At 36.8% G+C, this 6000-nt stretch overlaps 1 protein-coding gene across 11 annotated transcripts in view; it reads left to right on the top strand.

Annotated features, from left to right (window-relative positions):
- Eya4 (EYA transcriptional coactivator and phosphatase 4) overlaps positions 1 to 6000 on the top strand; it is a 252951-nt gene that overhangs the window by 35869 nt on the left and 211082 nt on the right. Inside the window, exon 1 of one of the 11 annotated variants that reach the window (XM_050159487.1) lies at positions 3217 to 3262. The exons of the other annotated variants lie outside the window; for them this stretch is intronic. The gene's annotated coding sequence lies outside the window, so the exon portion shown is untranslated. Of the gene's footprint in view, positions 1 to 3216; positions 3263 to 6000 lie in introns of those variants that run through there. 11 annotated transcript variants of the gene reach the window in all.

Below are 6000 nucleotides of genomic sequence, written 5' to 3'. Positions count from 1 at the left end.
CCCCACTGTCTCAGTGGGTGGGTGCACCCCCCGTGGTCCTGACATCCTTGCTCGTGTTCTCCCTCCATCTGCTCCTCATTGGGACCTTGGGAGCTCAGTCCAGTGCTCCAGTGTGGGTCTCTGTCTCTATCTCCATCCATCACCAGATGAAGGTTCTATGGTGATATGAAAGATATTCGTCAGTATTGCTATAGGATAGGGTCATTTCAGGTTCCCTATCCTCAGCTTCCCAAGGGACTAACTGGGGACATCGCCTTGAAAAACTAAGAAGTTCTTGAGAAATGAAAAAGAGGAATGTAATGTAATCTGTTGAAGAAGTATACACCAAGGAGAGTAATTCTCTGATAAAACAAGCTGATGTCCTTTGAGCAGCACCATCATGCCAAGTGCCTTGAAGGCCATACTATGGCATGAATTTTAAAAAGGTGATTCTGGCTTTCAATTCAAAGTGGATTGGTTGAGGATAGAACTGTTTGATAAGCTGGCAGTAGAGGTGGTGAGAAGTGTTGGGTTCAGACACTGTTTTGAAGACAAGAATAAGATGATTTGTTGATGTACTGCATGTACGCTGTTAGAAAAGAAGAGTCACAGATGGCTTCTACTCTTTGTTCTGAGTACTAGGAAGGATAAGATTGACATTGGCTCTGATGGGATGTCTTGAAAGGACTAGACTAGGGTAGAGGTTGTGAGCTGCATTTTAAACACTATGGCAGAAACATTGCTGTTTTCCCTAATTTTGTTCTACAATCTGCTTTTCTCATGTATCATTCTGTAATTACCAGTCTTCTTCCACATGGACCAGGCCATGAAACATCTTCTCATCTGAAATACAAAGGCATGGGATATAGGTATCATTCCTAGGCTGAGATGGTTAAAGTTTGTGCATATTTCTTTGGTTCATCTATTTCCCTAGGGTGATGAATGAGGAAGAATCTTTATCTCCAAAGCACTGTATGGGGCACGGATTCTCATGAAACTAATATGGGCATGTGAAATTCAATCTGCTGTTAGCCACTAGGAAGAAATGTTGGTGACTCAGATATCACCATCTGGAACTGGACATATAGAATTGGGGACTTCAGAGTATCGGGAGAAGTTAAAGAAAAAAATTAATGGAAATCACTTAGACAAAAGAGTTGAGACTAAATAGAGAAAAACTAACAGCATGGAATCATTGGATACTTCAAATTTATGGACCACAAAGATAGTCTCTATAAGATATAAGATGACTGCTTCTACCTGCTGTTCTAACTCATAAGACTGAATTGTTCCATGAGTATATATTTCCACATGTATCCAACTTTTGTTTGTTGTGCTTCCTTCCAAAATTTCCAGCAATCACATACTCATCTATATCTCAGGGTAGAAGGGACCAGCCTACATTTATGAACAAGTAGTGGTAACATCATTCAGTTCAAGATTTCCAACTAAGTTACCAAAACCATAAAATATTTAGAATGAAGTGTTTCTTAGCAAAGAGTTATCATTACTCTTTACTACACTTGTAGATGTAATATATAGGCATTCCATCTTGGCAAAAGAATTAACCACAGCAGCATGTGTCTTATTCTCAACATTACTCATATTTGAGTTAGGTAACCCTGCTGTGGGGTAGCAGCGGAGGAACTATCCTGTACAAGACATGATACCTAGCAGCATCTCTGATGTATACCCACTAGATGTCAGTAGCAGCCCCTTCCTTTTTTGTAACAATAAAAAAAAAATCTTGAGATATTACAAAACCTGCAAAGAGAGTGAGTATCAAGGATTATGATCTGCAGCACTCTTGACTTCAGGGAGTTACTTATTTATAATCTTGACTATACTATCTAAAAATACGTAAGTTAGATTCCTTGAACTTTTAGTATGATATGCTGTAAAACGTCATTGAAGGACCTAGGATGGAGAGACAAAAATCATAAGACAGGGTATAAGAAAGAAAACAAAGTAATATTGCAATCGTATTGGATTAGAGCCCATAGCACCATCCAATCATCAGGAATAGCTTCCTGAAGAACAGATCACATATGGAGTTCAATCATACCTTCAATGGCACTTCAAATGGTGTGATATATTATCTTAGACACAATACATCCTTCCCTGGGAAACATAAGCATAAATATATCTCAGAGGTACAAAACAGAAGGGGGCATGGTTTGCTTATAAGCCCAGGATTGACTGAAATTTCCAAATTAGAAGTGTTAGGAGTATGAAGATATGGGGAATGAGTAATACAATTGAGAAGCTGAGAATTGACTGAAAAGAACTTTAAAGTCAATCTGATGTAGTCCTGTTCATGGGGAGCCAGCATGATGCTATTACCGTGCAATACGCAGAGTTCTATTAGATGATGTTACCCTTCTGTCTCTGAAATTCTAACTCAGACATAATCACAACAGTTTTTTTTTAAGTTTTTTTTATTGAAGGAAAAAAAATAGAAATTCCCACCTCCTCCCAGCCTCCCATTTCCCTCCCCCTCCTCCCACTCTTCTCCTCCTCCCCCCACTCCTCTCTCCCTCCCTCTCCAGACCAAAGAGCAGTCAGGATTCCCTGCCCTGTGGAAAGTCCAAGGTCCTTGCCCCTCCATCCAGGTCTAGGAAGGTGAGAACTCATCCAGTTAAAATAGTATTTTAGGAAATTTAACTTGTTTGGAATGTTAATGAAAAATGAAAAGTCTTCACTTTAGAGATGCTTCTGTGATGAAATAAAGTATAGGACAATGGCGGCAGGATGAAGTGAAACTTAGAAGGTTACCAGATTTACAAAGTAAGACTGGGAAGGTAACTTAGGAGCATGTGGAGTTGGTTATGCATGAACTCAAAGGGTCAGAACTGGAGGTTTACTGGTAAATACTGTCTATAAAGGAAAACTTCTTATATAGCATTTTTGATTTTCTAGAAATAGTCTCTATATGAACAAGTCCCTTGTGCTGAGGTATAAAGACAGTCATGTATATCAATTTAATAAGCACATATGTATTTCAATAAAACCTTATAGAAACAGATAGTAGACTACTAAGCATATTCTGGTAGTCTGGGGCCCAATGTAATGAATTGACATCAGAAAATGACAAAGGGGCAAGATTAATGGAAGGAACTAGAGGAGGAGGCGCTGCTGAACTTAGTAACTACAACAATGTTTTAAATTTTATACATGAGATGGAAAATATTAAATCTGTGCCTATTTTTTCTTATTAACCTTTCCTTTAATTCACAGATTGATTATACCAGAAACCACATGAAGAGGGTAAACTGAGGACAATGTGAGCTAGATTATGTTTATTTCTCTATTTACTGATTAAATAAAAAGACATTAGACTGAATTTGGAATATATAATGGTTTTTCTACAAGGTGGAAGGCTTAGGAGTGCCCTCCCATTTCTCTTGCAATAAATTTCTTGACCAGTTGGTCTCTTTTTCATCTTGTCACACTTAATGTGAGGACTAGAGGATTTGTTGCATACGCAGAAGGGATAGATTACACTCTCCAAATAATTTATTCTATGAAGACAAGTTGGACTGGCAGGATCTATGCTCCCTTCATAAAAAGAACAGCAATGTCTCTTGATGGACTTTAACAGTAATGGTAAAGTTTGAAAGTGTGGTTTTGCCTAGGGTTTCTTGAAATTTGGATAAGGCCCTAAAGAAAAGTGGAAAAATTCTTGCTTTGTATAAAGATTTATTAAATTATTGTGCTTGAGCTCTAGCTGAAATTGGCAGGTTGGGGTCATTTTGAAACACGCAGAAAGGTGTGAAGCATCCTACTTTATGTGTTTGTTTTTCTTCTAGTTATTATTTACTGCTCAGTCAGCACTAGCAGTAGACAGATAATTTGGCTGCTAAGTTACACTTGTATAGAATTTCAAAGAACCTTATTAGGGAGAGATGTAATTTCATCCTCTGGGTCTTTTATATAACAGAGTAAATATTTGGGTTACTTCATTTTGACCTGGAATTAAACAATGGATTTAAATTGTCAACAGGAAGTTAAAATATTTAATCAACAACATTTAAAAAGACAGCATAGTTTTTGAAACTGCCAAGAATGCCCTTATATTTCAGAATATTGCACTCTTAATTCATATAACTGTCTAAATAGATCCAATTATTCTAGCTGTGTAAGTTTCTTTTGAAAATCATGTAAAATAGTACATTTGATAACTAATATATTTAATGGATACTTTGCAATATCATTGCAAAATTGATATACATGTACGTATATGATTTTGCATACTGCTTAACTATACTGCCTTCATTGAAGGATGATGTTCACTAGATAAACTGTGGAATAGATGTCATGTGGTAACAAGTCTTCAAGAATCGATATAAAGAAAGTAAGAATAAAAGCCCATACATTCAAGAAAAGGAGCCTTTAGAGGTTCTCTGTTGGGAAGACGAAAGTACCATGCTGGGATGCTCCCACCCATGGTCTACAGGAAATATTATCCATTGAACTGTATTACATTTTGTCCATTGGGCTCTGCTACAGCTGTAGCCCTCACTCCAATGCTGACTGCTTTCACTCCCTGCTGGTGCTCTGCCATTTGCATATTGTCCACACAAATTCTTTTTTGTAAGTTTCTCCACACTGCTTGTGAGATTGTGAATGTCTTATTTTCTTTTCATGAAGTCAAGGTTTCACTGGCAGGATCCCAGCGAGACTGATTTGGTTTCCCCTCATTTTGTTTGTTTGCTTTTATGTCAGAGTCATTCAGATTGACAGGACATGCATCCTGCCTCAGGAAAACAGTTCTGTGAGTGAAAGCCGCTGGGAAGAACCACAAGAGGCATTTGAATGGTGGTAGTAAATAACTCATTGTAGGAAGCCAGCAAGACTTTCTAGAGTGCTCATCTGTTAGATGTTTATAGTAGATGCTGTTAGCCATGGTTTTGCTTTCCAAGGTTTCAGGTACCTGCAGTTCAACCATGGTCCAGAAATACTAAATGGAAAGTCTCAGACATAAATACTTAATACGCTTTCAATTGGAACCCTTCTAAGCACAGTGATAAAAATCTCATATCCCCCTATTTTACTATTCTGGGATATGAGCCACCCTCTGCTAGCAAAACCATGATTCACTTACTACTTGTCATTTAGTTACCTAGTAGCAGTCTCTGTTCCCTCTAGTACCAGACTCTTGGGGAATAGGAATGGCTTTCATTGTACTTGTTTTGAAGCACATTATAAAACACACTACCACTGTGTCATAAGCCCTGTTTTGCACTTTATTCCATCTAATGGGTACACCATAGTGTCTCCTGTGTCACGAAGAAGGGTCATCAGAGTCCAATCAGTTTAGGTCTTTTTCTTTTGCCCAGGTTGGTCTTGAACTCTGATCTGAAGGAGTACTCACAGTCACTCAAACTTTGACTTCCCAAATAGCATGCGTTATAGGCATGGGCCCTTAAATATGGTTCAATGTGATTTTTTTGATATAACTATGATAGCACACTTTAATAAATGCCAATTTAGGTATTAGTTATGCTCATCCATTATTGTGTCTAATAAATAAATTAATTTATTTCATAAATATGTATGCATATCAGAAAGCATAGTATTTATAACATTTATATCAATCCGTGGTTTTAGGCATCACATGAGAAATGGAAGGAATCTCCTGTAAATAAAGGAAAGAAGCTGTTGTAGATAGGACTTACTATAACAGAATTTTCCCTCTCTTTTGGTGGGTCAGACATATTCTTTGGTATATAGATTAGTCTTCAGTAGTGCATCAGAAATAATTAATGATAATTCTGATTATGTATATTTATTTGTACACTTATTTTAGAATGTTGAATCAATTTACTAATTTTTAGGGCATTAAATTTTACAGCAAATGTTAACTTTTCAGTAGGTTTAGTATTTTGATCTAGACTGATTTTCTTCCTGAATTTTGTTATTATTTCACAAGCATGAGAATTGTGTATATATATATATATATATACAATTCTATATATATGTGTGTATACATATACATATATATATAATATTTCATTATTG

This window comes from Alexandromys fortis, unplaced genomic scaffold (genome assembly GCF_014885135.2).
Source record: "Alexandromys fortis isolate MF-2015 unplaced genomic scaffold, M_Fortis_MF-2015_v1.1 scaffold_107, whole genome shotgun sequence".
NCBI classification, from domain to species: Eukaryota; Metazoa; Chordata; class Mammalia; order Rodentia; family Cricetidae; genus Alexandromys; species Alexandromys fortis.
Note: the sequence above shows the minus strand (reverse complement) of the source record. Positions and strands in the feature narration are given on the sequence as shown.